Source organism: Staurois parvus, unplaced genomic scaffold (genome assembly GCF_062004578.1).
Source record: "Staurois parvus isolate SC_StPar_1 unplaced genomic scaffold, SC_StPar_1.0 ptg000501l, whole genome shotgun sequence".
Lineage (NCBI taxonomy): Eukaryota > Metazoa > Chordata > Amphibia > Anura > Ranidae > Staurois > Staurois parvus.
Window position 1 is genome coordinate 1,193,510 of NW_028318297.1, and position 16,074 is coordinate 1,209,583.

The 16,074-nt window shown below is 50.4% G+C and overlaps 1 long non-coding RNA gene across 1 annotated transcript in view; it reads right to left on the reverse strand.

Annotated features, from left to right (window-relative positions):
• LOC149452035 (uncharacterized) overlaps positions 1-16,074 on the reverse strand; it is an 89,227-nt gene that overhangs the window by 60,644 nt on the left and 12,509 nt on the right. Inside the window, exon 3 of the long non-coding RNA XR_016314948.1 lies at positions 11,905-12,027. This is a non-coding gene — a long non-coding RNA (uncharacterized LOC149452035). The remainder of the gene's footprint in view (positions 1-11,904; positions 12,028-16,074) is intronic.

Sequence of the window (16,074 nt, forward strand, 5' to 3'; positions counted from 1 at the left end):
CCCCCGCAAGCCGGCCAAACCGGTGGTGAAAGAGCATGCCGCCTTTGTCATGCTGCAGCGCATCCCCAAGGACGTGCTGGCAAAGGCAGGGGCGCCGCTGTCTGTACAGAAGGAGAAGGACTCTGCTGAGTGTGTTGGTGAGATGGCTGTGGACACTGGGGTAGCGGGTATAATGCCTGCAAATTTGTCCGAGGTGCAGGTTTGCCCTACAGTCCTGACTAAGGGTGTTTCCCCTCCGGTTGTGGTCCCGCTAGGCCCCGCCCCTTCGGGGGGCATGGTGGCCTCTGGTGTGCAACCAGCAGGTCCCCCAGTTTCTCCTCAGGGGGCTCCGGGTTCTCAGGTCCAGGCTCCTGCGGGTCAGGTTCAGGTCGGTTCTCCTGCTGGTGTGGGTGGTCCCCAGCCCCAGGCTTCCCCAGGTCCTGGCTCATCTGCGTCTGCCCCTTCAGTTGCTGCTGCTGGTGGGGCGGCTTCCCCTGGCCATCCCCCCTCGGTGGTGAGTGCCCCTGGGGCTAGATCGGGGCTCAGTTACTCCGCTGCTGTTAGGGGAGGTCAGGGGTCAGTGGGATCAGCCCGAGCAAGGGAAGGTAATCTACCCACTTCCGCCGCGAGGCGAAATGTTGTTCAACTCAAGTGGTCAGGGGAGGGTCCCTCCTTTAGCAGGAGTGAGGTCATAGACCGGATACTAGAGATGGGCTCCCGTGCCACGGATATTTTCGCGTTTATTGCTCCAGTTAGTACTAGAGAATATGATGTGTCCTTTATGCGGCCGGAATTGTTGGACCTCTTTTGGCAGAGATATGTGGCCACCTTTGTCACCAACCCTAGGTGGGTGGGCCTTACCCCGAGGCTCGTCTCTCGCCAGTCCCTGATTAAAAAATAACGGTGCTGCTGAGAAATGAATCCATCCCAGCATCAGATATTGTGGTCTGGCTAACTAGATATGGGGATGTGATGGGGCCCCTTGGGAAGATCAATGATCAGAGGGGAATATGGACGGGTGGGTGGACGACCACCGTCCGCTTAAAGGTGGTTGGAAATGTGCTCCAGCACATTCCCTCTTCCGCTTTTCTAGGAAAGGACCGCCTGATAATTTTTTATGCGGGTCAGCCGAGGGTCTGCCACCAGTGTGGGGGCAAGGGGCATTTTGCGGCCACCTGCCCCATCATTAGATGTTCCCTGTGTCAGGAAATAGGACACCTGGCCAGGGACTGCAATGTTATCCGATGCAATCTCTGCGGGGAGCTTGGGCATTCGTACCCCTTTGAAGTCCCCTGTTGTTCCCCCTTGTGTGCCAGGAGTAAGAAACAGCTGTGGGAGGCTGCTAAGGGGGCCGGGATGGTAAAGGTTAGGTCTAGTCCCTCAGTGTCTGCTCCCCCCGTGCTCTTGCCGCTGCGGAGGAGTGGGAAGCCCGGTAGGGAGTCCCGGGAGTCCCAAGGTTCTGCTCCAGTAGGGGCTCAGATGGAGGAGGGGTGGTCCCTGGTGGGTAGGCGGAATAAGCCAGTTTTGTACCCAGTGGGGTCGGTGTCCTATTTAGAGGTGGGGGATGTGGCCCTGGGGAATAGGTTTGGGGCTTTGTCGGGGGAGGAGGAGGGGTCAGGTGATCCCGCTTCCCCAATGGAGGACGAGGATGCTGGGGGGTCTCTTAAGAGAGTGAGGGACCCTGCCAAGAAATTCAAGAGGAGGGTTAAGAAACGTCCCTCTCAACTACCTTAATGGCAGCTATTAACGTTGCCAGCCTACGGTCTGTAAGAGCGAAAGAAACAGCCTTATTTTTGCTCAGCGGGATGGAAGCTGATGCTTGCTTTTTGCAGGAGACCAGGTTGTCCAGCTTGGCCAATATACATCTGGCTAAGCGTGAGTGGAGCACGCAGCCCTCCTACTGGTCTCTTGCGGCTGAGCCTTACAGCGGAGTTGCGGTGCTTTTTACCGGCATGGTAACGTGCCGGCGGGTAATTGAGGTAGAGATTGGAAGATGTCTGACCCTGGATGTCCTTGTGCGGGGGCAGGAGTTGCGGCTGAAGTGCCTCTTCACAAGGATCAAGCCTTTCCTTTTTACATCCCGGCTGGTTGTCTTTGGAGGAGATTTTAATACTATCACTAGGCCCAAGGACAGGAGTGGCTTCAATGACAGGCTGGGATATGATAGCATTTTTTTAAATGGTATAATCAGGGAAGCAGGTCTGGTAGATGCCTTGGTTAAGAGCAGCCCAGACAGCACTGGTTTCACTTTCAGGAGAGGTAACAGTCAGAGTAGGATAGACAGGTTTTTTTTGAAGGAGAACTCTGCCTTCTCGCCACCTGTGTGTCGGGCGGTGGAGTTTTCCGATCACCTTATGCTATCTGTGACTTTGAATGTTTCAAACACGCCGCTGAGAGGGAAGGGCATCTGGAAAATGAATTAGTCTCTGCTGGAGGATGAGGAGGGGAGACGGTCTTTCGAGGAGTTCTTTCAGGCTCAGGAGACGGTGCTGGATTTCTGCGGCAGTAAGTCTGAGTGGTGGGAGCTTACCAAAGTGCGGATCAGCAGGTTTTTCAAGGCTGTAGGTAAGAGAAGGCAGTTTAATCAGTATATCGCCTACCAACGGTTGCGGAGGAAGCTCGACCGCCTTGTTTCTAGCGGTGGAGATTCGGGGGCAATCTCGGAGGTGAAGCTTCTTCTCAGGAAGTACCAGTATGATCGGCGTGCCTCTTTGGTTCTGGAGAGGGATTGTGGGAAATACCACTCACCTAATCCTTTCCAGAACTGCAAACAGAGTGCAGCGATTAAGACGGTCTCTGCTCTGAGAGATAGTACGGGGTCCTTGACAAGATCCAGGTCAGGGATTCTGGAGGTCTCCAGGTCTTTCTATGCAGACTTACTGGGTGAGAAGCGCCTTGACCGGACAAGGATGCTGAGCTTTTTGGAGTCTACGCCAGATCTGGAAAGTAATGTCCCACCGGCGGGTTTGACTGGGGAAATTACTGCAGAAGAGGTGGCCAGGGCCATTGATAGTCTGGCCATTAAGAAAACCCCTGGGCTGAACGGTTTGACAGACGAGTTTTTCAAAACCTTTAAGTCCTGCCTGGCACCTCGCCTCGCGGAGGTTTACAATTGCTGTCTGGATGAGGGATCCCTCCCTCCTTCCATGAGGCAGTCTGCAGCAGTTCTCTTGTCAAAGGGTAAGGATCCTTCGGCTATTGAGAATTGGTGCCCCATAAGCCTCCTCAATGTCGATAGAAAGGTTTTGGCAACGATCTTGTTTTGGCGCTTGTCATCAGTGGCAGATGGATTGCTTTCTCGTCAGCAGCATTGCTCGGTCCAGGGCAGGAGTACCTTCACAGCGGTGTTAGCTGTCCGGGAGGCCCTGGAGCGGTGTAAGGCTGAAGGATGGGGCAAGTTCTTGCTGGCGGTGGACCAGGCAAAGGCCTTTGATAGAGTCAATCATGAGTACCTCTGGCATCTCCTGGACCGGTACGGTTTGGAGGGGAGGTTCATTGGCTGGCTGAAGACGTTGTACAGGGAGGCTGAGAGCTTCATGTTGGTGAATGGCTGGGTTGGAGCGGCCCTTTGGGGTCAGATCCGGGGTGCGCCAGGGGCTCCCGCTGAGCCCCTTGCTCTATGCCTTTGCCATTGACCCTTTCGTCAGGAGGTTAGATGGGGCGGTGAGCAGGGTGCCGGTGGGTGCTACTGGGGATCCGCCTCTGAGGGTCTTGGCTTATGCTGATGACATTTCTGTTTTCATCTCTGGACCAGAGGAGGCGCAGGAGGTGGTTTCAGTGATGGATCAGTATGCCGAGGCATCAGGTTCCAAGGTCAACCAGGATAAATGTGAAGTTCTCTGGATGGGTAGGGAGGGTGAGAGCTTCTCACTCCCGGACACCTCCCCAGTGCCTCAGCAGAGTATCAAAGTATTGGGCATTAATTTCGGCCCTGCTGAATACAGCAAGTTAAATTGGGGAACCAAAGCGTCATATGCCGAGGTAAAAGTGAGATGCTGGAAGGGGTGGCGGCTCTCCTTGAGGAAAAGGGTTGATTTGATCAAGACTTTCCTGCTCCCCGTCTTTTTTTACGTCAGCTTCGTTTGCCTCTTGCCAGAGTCGCTCTATACGAGGATCTACAGCTGTTTCTTCCAGATGTTATGGGGGAATCGGCTGAACCTCGTCAGGAGGGATGTGACCTACTCATCCAGCGGGGAGGGTGGCCTAGGTATGGTCAACCCGGTGGTTTTCTTCTCTGATGTTCCTGAAGCATTATCTTGGTAGCATGTTGGTAGAGAGACCGCCTGCATGGGTAGGACTGTTTTGGATCTGGTTTGGACCCTTTCTGAGCAGTTGGGAGAGTGGCGGGCCAGTGAGAAGCCTGCGGGTCAAGCATGGTAAGCTCCCAGCTTATGTGGCCCCGTGCCTGAAGTTACTCCGGCGGTGGCATGTGACTGCAGAGGAGGTCAGGTCCCTCCCCAGGAGACTCCTGGGTGAGAGGATTGTGGTGACCGTTTTCCATGCGCCATTGTCCTTGAGAGATTGCCCAGTCATGTTATGAGGGAGGGTTTGATAAATCTGGAGCAGATCCCCTTGAAGTTGAGGGACCAGGCCTGGCTCACCTTCCATGGCGGGCTTTACGTGAGGGGCAACCTGAAGTACCGTCCTCCGGATGACCGTGGTTGTCCGAGGTCGGAGTGTCAGGGTGAAGTGGAGACTATGGACCACTTCTTGCTTCGATGCCCCTTTAACGTAGAAGTGTATCAACAGGTGGATGGAGCTCTGGGTGTTCCTTTTCTCTGTCGCATGTCTTATGCGGAGTGGGTGTATGGAGCATTTGAAGTTCGCTCGGGTTTTAATTTGGACACTCTGTTTTTAGTCTGTTTAGTGGCCTGGTACTACACATGGATGGCACGGTGTCAGGTATCCATTCGGCAGAAAATCCTCCCTGTTCAGGTGGTGGTGATTGACATCCTGGGTGAGATTGGGAAAATTCGGGGCTTTGAGAATGACAGGCTGCGGCGAAGGACTTGGATGGAGGCGTGGAGGAACATCAAGCCTGTGGCTGCTGTCTGTTGATCTCGGGTGGTGGGATCTGTCCCTGGTTTCTGCCTCTTTCACCCCCCTAGATTTTGCAGATAAGGTCTTTTTGATGAAAGGTTGGCAGGGGTAGGGCACTGAAGGTCTACGGGTTTTTTAATCCTTTTGCAGTGTATGTGATTGTTATTGTCTTCTTAGTTATTATTGTATAGTTAGGCCTTAATGGCCATATGCAGCAGTTATATATGGAAATTGCATGAGTCTGTTTAAGAATCTGAAACAGCGGTTGCTGTTCTTTGGCCATAAGGGCCTATGTATATATCTATGTGTGAGTTTCCCTTTCAGGAATTGGACTCTTACATCATGGGTCGTAAAGGCTAAGTTTATTATGTTTTTTGTTCCCCAGGGACTTTTTTTTTCATTTCAGTTCATGTGTTATGTTTGTACTTATTTATATATTTATATTTTATATTTTTGTAAAAAAAAGTTAATACTGGTTATGTATGACACAATACATATCAATAAATATTTCCATTCCTGACAGTACCCCCCCTCAAGGAGCGGCCTCAGGACGCTCCAAACAGTCCTTCATGGCCAACATGTTCCACTGCCCGGGTCAGGTGAATGGCTGGATATCCCAGTGCCGGAGTCAAGCGACTGCCTGGGTTTCCTGCTGGTAGACTTATCTTCTTGCAGGAGACCGCAGGAAGGCAGGTTGCTGGACACAGGATTTCCAGAAGCAGGCTGGGAATCAGGGGCTGGCACATCAGGCTGGGCAGCAAGCGGAGGCACATCAGGCTGGGCAGCGAGCAGAGGCACATCAGGCTGGGCAGCGAGCAGGGGCACATCAGGCTGGGCAGCGGGCACCGGGGCATCAGGCTGGGCAGCGGGCACCGGGTCATCAGGCTGGGCAGCGGGCACCGGGTCATCAGGCTGGGCAGCGGGCACCGGGTCATCAGGCTGGGCAGCGGGCACCGGGTCATCAGGCTGGGCAGCGGGCACCGGGGTCCTCTGGCAGGACAGCGGGCACCGGGGTCCTCTGGCAGGACAGCGGGCACCGGGGTCCTCGGGCAGGACAGCGGGCACCGGGGTCCTCGGGCAGGACAGCGGGCATCAAGGAATCGGGCAGGACAGCGGGCATCAAGGAATCGGGCAGGACAGCGGGCATCAAGGAATCGGGCAGGACAGCGGGCATCAAGGAATCGGGCAGGACAGCGGGCATCAAGGAATCGGGCAGGACTGCGGGCATCAAGGAATCGGGCAGGACAGCGGGCATCAAGGAATCGGGCAGGACAGCGGGCATCAAGGAATCGGGCAGGACAGCGGGCATCAAGGAATCGGGCAGGACAGCGGGCATCAAGGCATCAGGCTGGAGCGCAGGTGTCAGGTCATCAGGTGGGATCACAGAAGGCAGGTTCTCAGACAGCAGGCTGACCGGTTTGGATACTAGCAGGATGGTACTGGTTGGAAAGAATTTTCGCCTCTTGTTGGGTTTAGTTACTGAAACACTGCAAGTAAATGCAGGGCTGTAAACGGAGGGAGCAGCTAAAGACAGAGAAGAGCTGGAGGATGGAACAGAGAAGGGAGTAGTTTCTACAGAGGACTTCTTTACAGAGTTAAAGGCAGGGTAGGTGCAGCGAGTGGCAACAGGGTACTGACATGTGGTTGATAGCAGGGTATACTGGGCTGTAACTGGGGGTGCTGGGGGAAATGGAGGAAGAGAGCTTTGAGCAGAGGAATGATTAGAAGCAGGACTGGGTTGTTGCAAGCTGACTTAGGCTGGGTGTAACAAATCTGACCATGTCTGTAGTACTGGTTGAACAAAGCTCAGCTTACACATAGCCTGTCTGACCAAAGACTGCACTATGTTTATACAATCCACTAGCATATGCTGTGAACATGCTGAATAATGCTCCAAGAAACAATCCGGATCATCCTCCAACAACCATACCAGCGCGGTTACCAGGCAGCCATCCTCATGCGCTGCTCACGAGCGCTCCCAGGTGTACTCACTTCTGTGACATACTGTACATGCTGAGGGGAAACAGCTGAGGGAATCAATGGTGAAGGATTTAGATGTTCTGGTAGATCATAAGCCTAATAATAGCATACAATAACAAACTGCAGTTTTCCAAGCAAGCAAAATCTTTCTTGTATTAGGAGCGGTATAGACTCCAGAGAGGGACATAATTTGCCCCCTGTACAGATCATTAGCAAGACCTTATCTGGAATATGCAGTTCAGTATTGGGCACCAGTTTACAAAAAAAAGGATATTGGGTAACTGGAGAAGGACAGCCAAAGAGTGCAGAAAAGGACAGCCAAAGTGATAAGAGGCATGGAGGAGCTCCGCTATGAGGAAAGATTAGCTGAACTGAATGTATTCTCTCTTTAGAGGAGATTAAGGGGATATGATCAACATGGATCACATAGGTGGTCCATATAGTGAACTTGGTGTAGAGATGTCCACTTTAAGGTCATCACAGAGGACAAGGGGGCACTCTTTACATCTGGAGGAAAAGAGATTTCACCTCCAAAATGGAAAGGCTTCTTCACAGTAAGAGCTGTGAAAATGTGGAATAGACTCTCCCACAAGAGCTGGTTCTGACCAGCTCAATAGGTTGTTTTTTTTTTAAAAAAAGGCCTGGATTTTTTCCTAAATCTACAGAATATAACAGGATACTAATATTTATAGAGTTGATCAAGGGAATATCAGATTGCCTCTTGGGGGAACAGAAAGGAGGAGTGTTTTCCCTTGCTGGAGCAACTTGGGTCATGCTTTATTGGGTTTTTTGCCTTCCTCTGGATCAACTGTGAGAATGGGATTGTGTATTTGGGATTGTATATAATTTTATTTTCCCTTCTATAGGTTGAACTGGATGGACTTGTGTCTTTTTTCAACCAGACTAACTATGTAGCTATGAAACTAGGACCCCCCCCATTCCTTTTCCACCCTTGGTTTTCCCATATGCTCTCCCCTTAGCATGTAGTTTCTAGTTACATTTTTAGCCCCCAAGTGCATTACTTTACATTTATCAATATTAACCACTTTACCCCAGAAGCTTTTCCTAACTAGGCTTTTTCTATTTGGCACTGAGCTATTACAAATGGTAATTTCATGCTCATGCAACGCTGTACCCAAAAAAAAGTATGTCCTTTTTTTCTTTTGGGGGTATTTGATCACCACTGGGTTTTTTTCTTTTCTGTGATATAAACAAAAATTTTTTAAAAAAGATCATTTCTACTTTCAGTTATAAATAAATATCCTGTAAACTCAAATTTAGTCATAAATTTAGGCCAACATGTATTCTGGTACATATCTTTGATAAAAAATAAATCCCAATATGTGTATATTAATCGGTATGTGTGAAAGTTATAGTGTCTACAAATTATGGTGTGTGTGAGTATATGTATATATATATAAATATATATATTGTAATGGGGTTCGCTCGGCTGCGGGTGTGTTTGACCCCCTGGATGGGTGCACAACACAAAAACACAGGCACAGCACAACAACCGTGTAGGTGAAAAGCAAAAAGGTGCAGTTTATTTACAATATTTACAGAAAAACGTCAAACCAAAAAGAAACATCAAATCAAATCCTGGCCAACTTGGCTACTTACTGTACAAATAGCATCCCTAGCTATCCCTGATGCTATACCTAGTTGCTGGTAGTTGGAGGCTAGCCACACAGGCTTTTGTCTCTCTGCACACAGATAGGATGTTGCTCCCCAGTCAGTTTAGGCACAGATCTGGTTCCAGATTGGAGATATTTTATTATGTATTTGAGTCATACATATCCAACATACTTTTCTTATAAAAGTAAAAAACATAAATAAATAAATACAAACATGAAACTCATGCACAAACAAAAGTCCAGAAACTCCTGAAAAGGAAAAACTTTAACAAAGACCGCCCTTTAGGCTCACTATATAGTAGTCCCAGGCCCATGTTGGCCTATTACTTAAGTCCAAAAGGCCTTAATGGCCAGAGAAAGTTCATCCCTAAAAGGAGAAAAAAATCCATATATACATTAGGCCTTTATGGCCAAAAACATTCCCATATCCAAGAACTTATATAGCACAGGATATTCCCATGCAGTAGGCCTATTTGGCCAAAGAAAGGACATATGCAATTTCCAATCTCCCGCAATACTCGGCCTTTATGGCCTAAACTTACCATAGAAAGAGAACTTAACACATAAACAACAGTACAAACTTATCAGAAGGAAGGCCAAGAAACATAGACCTTCAGCGTCGCAACCTTTCATAAAATGGAATATTTCTTGACAAAATCTAGGGGGGTGAAAAAGGAGGAAAATAGGGACAGATGCCACCACCCGAGATAAGCAGACAGCAGCTACAGGCCTGATGTTCCTCCACGCCTTCATCCAGGCCTTCCACCGCCACCTGCCTTTCTCAAGGCCCCGAACTTTCCCAACCTCACCAAGGATGTCACGCACCACCACCTGAACGGGGAGGACTTTTTTCCGAATAGAGACCTGACACCGTGCGTTCCATGTGTAATACCGGACCACTACACTAACTAAGAACAGGGTGTCCAAATCAAAATCCTGGCGGCTTTCAAATGCTCCATACACCCACTCTGCATAAGACATGCAATGGAGGAAAGAGACACCCAGAGCCCCACCCACCTCTCTGTACACTTCTACGTTAAAGGGGCACTGAAGCAGGAAATGGTCCATAGTTTCCACTTCACCCCGACACTCCGACCTCGGACAACCACGGTCATCCAGAGGACGATACTTCAAGTTGCCCCTCACGTAAAATCTGCCATGAAAGGCGAGCCAGGCCAGGTCCCTAAACTTCAAGGGAATCCGTTCTAGATTTAACAAACGTAAACCCTCCCTCATGTTATGGCCTGGGCAATCCTTCAAGGCCAACGGCGCATGGAAAGCGGTCGCCACAATCCTCTCACCTAGGAGTCTCCTAGGGAGGGATCTGACTTCCTCCGCCGTTACATGCCACCGCCGGAGTAACTTCAGGCACAGGGCCTCATAAGCCGGGAGCTTACCGTGCTTGACCCGCAGGCTTCTCACTGGCCCGCCACTCTCCCAACTGCTCAGAAAGGGCCTAAACCAGATCTGGAACAGTCCTACCCATGCAGGCGGTCTCTCTACTAACATACTACCAAGATTATGTTTCAGGAACATCAGAGAGAAGAATACTATCGGGTTGACCATACCTAGGCCACCCTCCCGCCTAGATGAGTAAGTTACGTCCCTCCTAACAAGGTTCAGCCTGTTCCCCCATAACATCTGGAAGAAGCAGATGTAGACCCTCGTATAGAGCAACTCTGGCAAGAGGCAGACGAATTTGACATACAAAAATACAGGAAGCAGGAAAGTCTTGATCAGGTCAACCCTTTCCCTCAAGGAGAGCCGCCACCCCTTCCAACATCTCACCTTGACCTCAGCATCAGACAGTTTGGCTTCCCAATTTAACTTGCCATAATCAGGAGGGCCAAAATTGATGCCTAAGATTTTCACACTCTGTTGAGGCACTGGGAAGGTGTCCGGAAGTGAGAAGCTCTCACCCTCCCTACCCATCCAAAGAACTTCACATTTGTCTCGATTGACCTTGGAGCCAGACGCCTCAGCATACTGATCCATCTCCGAGACCACCTCCTGAGCCTCCTCAGTCCCGGAGATGAAGACAGAAACGTCGTCAGCATAGGCAACGACCCTCAGGGGTGGATCACCAGCAGCACCCACCGACACCCCACCCAACGCTCCATCATCTAGCCTCCTGACGAAGGGTCGATAGCGAAGGCGTAGAGCAGAGGACTCAGCGGGCACCCCTGGCGAACCCCGATCCAACCCCAAAGGGCCGCTCCAACCCAACCATTCACCAACATGAAGCTCTCAGCCTCCCTGTATAACGTCTTCAACCAGCCAAAGAACCTCCCCTCCAAACCGTACCGGTCCTGGAGACGCCAGAGGTATTCGTGATTGACCCGATCAAAGGCCTTTGCCTGGTCCACTGCCAGCAAAAACTTTCCCCATCCTTCAGCCTTACACCGTTCCAGAGCCTCTCAGACAGCTAACACCGCTGTGAAGGTGCTCCTGCCCTGGACCGAGCAATGCTGCTGACGAGAAAGCAAAACGCCTGCCACTGACAACAAGCGCCAGAACAAGATCTTGGCCAGAATCTTTCTATCAACATTGAGCAGGCTAATGGGGCGCCAGTTCTCAATAGCCAAAGGATCCTTACCCTTTGACAGAAGGATAACTGCAGACTGTCTCATGGAGGGAGGGAGGGATCCCTCATCCAAACAGCAATTGTAAACCTCCGCAAGGCGAGGTGCCAAGCTGGACTTAAAGGTCTTAAAAAATTCAGCTGTTAAACCGTCTGGCCCAGGAGTCCTCTTAATGGCCAGACTGTCAATAGCTTTGGCCACCTCTTCTGCAGTAATTTCCCCAGTCAAACTTGCAGACGAGACGCTACCCTCCAGACCTGGTGTAGACTCCAAAAAGCTCAACATCCTTGTCCGGTCAAGGCGCCTCTCACTCAGCAAGTCCACATAAAAGGACCTAGAGACTTCCAGAATCCCTGACCTGGATCTCGTCAGGGACCCCGTACCATCCCTCAGGGCAGAGACCGTCTTAACCGCTGCACCCCGTTTGCAGTTCTGGAAAGGGTCAGACGAGTGGTGCTTCCCATAATCCCTCTCCAGAACCAAAGAGGCCCGCAGGTCTTACTGGTACTCTCTGAGGAGAAGCTTAACCTTCGAGATTGCCCCAGAATCTTCACCGCTAGAAACAAGGCGGTCAAGCTTCCTCCGCAACCGTTGGTAGGCGTTATATTTGTTAAACTGCTTTCTCTTACCTATGGCCTTGAAAAACCTGCCGATCCGAACTTTAGTAAGCTCCCACCACTCCGACTTACTGTTGCAGAAATCCAGCATGGTCACCTGGGCCTGAAAGAACTCCTCGAAGGATTGTCGCACCTCCTCGTCTTTCAGCAGGGCCGAATTCAGCCTCCAGATGCCTTTCCCTTTCAGTGGCGTGTCTGAAATATTTAAAGTCACAGTAAGCATAAGGTGATCGGAAAACTCCACCGCCCGACACTCAGGTACCGAAAAGGCAGAGTCCTCCTTCAAAAAAAAAACCTATCTATCCTACTCTGACTATTACCTCTCCTAAACGTGTAATCAGTGCTGTCTGGGCTGCTCTTAACCAAGGCATCCACCAGACCTGCTTCTCTGACTATAGCATTCAGAAAAACACTGTCATATCCCAGCCTGTCATTGGATCCTCTCCTGTCCTTGGGCCTAGTTACGGTGTTAAAATCACCTCCAAAGACTACCAGCCGGGACGTAAAAAGGAAAGGTTTAATCTTTGTGAAGAGGCATTTCCTAAGCCACTTGGACTGCGGCCCATAAACATTAATAAGACGCAGTTTCTGCCCCCCCACAAGGACATCCAGGATCAGACATCTTCCAATCTCCACCTCAATAACCCGCCGGCACGTTACTGTAAGGGACCTCCTGACAGCACCTCTATCAATCCCCTGGCAGAGCCTCCCCAGAGTGCGGAGTCTAAGCACCGGAGCACTTGTTCACCAGGGCCCCTGATGGTGGGGATGGACTTGGAGCGCTCCGGTACCAGGTCGCAGCTGCTAGGTATCTCCAACAGGGGTAGAGGAGTCTGACAGGAGCTTCAGGTGGCTAAGAGTCTGATGTGAGGGAGCCTAGTGATCCCTGTGGGATGGATGGATGGATGAGCTAAATCAGAGTCATACAGGCCGGGTCGGTAACTAGCGGGTCGGTGAGGTACAAAACGGTAGGCAAAGGATAGTCGGGTCACACGCAGGGTCAATACCAAAAGATCAGATTTAAAGGGGAACATCCAGGAGCAGAGTCAGGCAGGCCAAGGGTCAGGACAAGAGAAGGCAGCAAGGTCAAACAATCCAGATCAAGATACTCACAACACAGGTAACAGCATACAAAGACCATTCGGCAACAAGTGTTTGTGCAGAGCTGGTTTAAATAGCCCGCCCTGCACCTGACAGGCGCCGCCTAGGTCCTAGTGCCTGCCTAGTACTGTCAAGACGATGGGTGCGCCTGGGTCCTAGTGCCCTGCCACCTACACGTCTTGGCAGACACCTACGCCTATGTAGACCCATGCGTCGCGATGGTCCCTGACATTGCCCCCCCTTATGGGTGCCCAATTGATCTCTCCACTGCGGGTGATCACGCACGAACCCCCGCATAAGTCTAGGAGCATGAACATTTTGAGCGGGTTCCCAAGAATTCTCCTCAGGACCATAGCTTTTCCACTTAATCAGAACCTGGGTCTGGCCCCCCTCCTCCGACAGTTCAAGATTGCTTCTAACTCAAATTCCTCCTGTTCCCCTACTATAATAGCCTCTGGGGGCCTGGATTTCCGATCCGGAAATGGGTCTGTGGCTACTGGTTTCAGCAAAGAGACCTGGAACACAGGATGAATCTTGAAGGTCTCAGGAAGGACCAGCTCGTAAGCTACCTCATTGATCATGCGTTTAACCTGGAAGGGGCCTAAAAATTTTGGTCCTAATTTCTTAGATGGGCACTGCAATTTTAGGTTAGTCGTTGCTAACCAGACCTTGTCACCAGGCTGCAATATTAATTCCCCCCTTCGTTTTTTGTCAAACGCCTCCTTGTTGTCTTCCTGGGCTTTAGCCATGGCTTCTTGCAATCGTTTGTTATTGTTTGAAAAAAAATCCATCATGTTTTGGGTAGCTGGGACCGTGCTTTCCGCAATCAGGTCATGCATGAATGTGGGGTGGAACCCATAATTTGAAAAAAACGGTGACTGTCCTGTAGCAGAGTGATTCGTGTTGTTGAATGCAAATTCCACCAGGGGCAAAAGGGTCAGCCAATCATCCTGTACAAATGAAGTGTAACATCTCAGATATTGCTCTAACGTCTGATTGGTCCTCTCTGTTTGCCCGTTGGTCTGAGGATGGAAGGCGGAAGAAAGCGAGAGCTTAATGCCCAGGGCCTTGCATAGGGCCCTCCAAAATTTGGAGGTGAACTGCACCCCTCGGTCGGATACCACATCCTCAGGAACCCCATGTAGCCTAACTACTTCTCTGATAAAGATCCTGGCGGTCTCTTCTGCTGATGGGGTCCCCTTCAGTGGTACAAAATGGCCCATCTTTGAAAGTCTGTCCACTACAACGAAAATTGCCGTATGTCCTTGGGATGGAGGTAGTTCCACTATGAAATCCATAGCAATCTTCTGCCAACATCGGGTGGGAATGGGTAGTGGGCATAGCAGCCCCCAAGCCTTGTTCCTGGTTGGTTTATTCCTTTGGCAAATCGCACAAGATTCCACGTAGCGTTTACAGTCCTTGTTCATTTCAGGCCACCATAAGGTGCGTTTAAGTAGTTCCAATGTTTTTGCCGTTCCGAAGTGCCCCGCCATTGGGTGATCGTGACAGTGCCCTAATACCTGTGTCTGCACCTCCTTTGGAACCACAATCAGCCCCTCTTTCCGTATCAGTCCTTCTTCGCGGGAGAGTGGTACTCCTGGCACTGTGGGACAAGCCTCAGATGCGTCCTGCAACTTAGCTCTCAGTTCCGTTTGGAGAGCCAAAACATTTCCAGCAGACAGAATGGTATCCGGTTTGAGTTCTTCCTCAGGATCCTCAAACATACGAGACAGGGCATCTGGCTTTGTGTTCTTTGAACCTGGCCTGTACGTGATGTGGAATGAGAATCGCAAGAAAAACAGGGCCCATCTGGCTTGGCGTGGTCTTAGACGTTTGGCTGTTTTCAAATATTCAAGATTTTTATGATCCGTGAAAATCAAAATTGGGTGCGCCGCTCCTTCCAGTAGATATCTCCATTCCTCCAACGCGGTCTTGATGGCCAACAGTTCTCGGTCCCCAATGTCATAATTGCATTCTGCCGAAGTAAGTTTCCTAGAGAAGAACGCCACTGGGTGTAGCAGTTCTTTGGGCCCCTTCCTTTGTGACAAGATGGATCCTACTGCGTTCTCGGATGCGTCTACCTCTAGTACAAAGGGCAGTGCCGTATCCGGGTGACCCAGAATGGGAGCGGTGGTAAATAGTCGCTTCAGGGTCTCAAATGCTTCTTGAGCTCCTGATGTCCATTTAAAGCGACTTCCTGACTTAGTCAACTGCGTGATAGGGGAGACCAGACCTGAAAAGTTCCTGATGAATTTTCGATAAAAGTTGGCGAATCCAATAAACCTTTGGACGCCCTTTTTATCGGTTGGAGCTGGCCAATCAAGGATTGCCGAGACCTTTTGGGGATCCATTGCGATCCCCGCAGTGGAGATGATCAAACCCAGAAAGGAAATGCTCTGCTGCTCAAAACTACACTTCTTGGCCTTGGCGTATAGGCCGTGCAAGCGCAGTCGCTCCAGGACCTTAACTACATGGCTTCTGTGGATGTCTAGGGATGGGGAAAAAAAATCAGAATATCATCCAGGTAGACAATAACAAAAATGTCCAAGAAATCTCTAAACACATCATTCACAAAATGCTGAAACGTAGCCGGGGCATTGCATAGTCCAAAAGGCATGACCAGGTACTCAAAGTGACCAAACCTAGTACGGAAGGCTGTCTTCCACTCATCCCCCTCCCGGATGCGTACCAAGTTATATGCCCCACGCAGATCCAGCTTCGTGAAGCAGACCGCTGTCCTTAGGCTTTGAAACAACTCAGGAACCAACGGTAGGGGGTAGCGGTTTTTAATGGTTACCCAATTTAATTCCCTATAATCCACACAGGGCCTCAATGTTCTGTCTTTTTTCTCCACAAAGAAAATACCCGCCCCTGCCGGTGAAGTGGAAGGGCGGATGAACCTCTTCTGGAGATTCTCCTCAATGTACTCCTTCAATACCCCCAATTCTCTCTCAGACAGTGGAAAGATACAACCAAAAGGGATCTTAGAACCTGGCAATAAATCGATGGGACAATCATATGGTCAATGTGGGGGTAATGTGTCAGCCCCCCGTTTACTAAACACATCTAAATACCCGTGGTATGCTGCTGGCACAACCTGTCTTAAGCTAGCATCCTCCTCAGCACATAAGAGGATTTGGG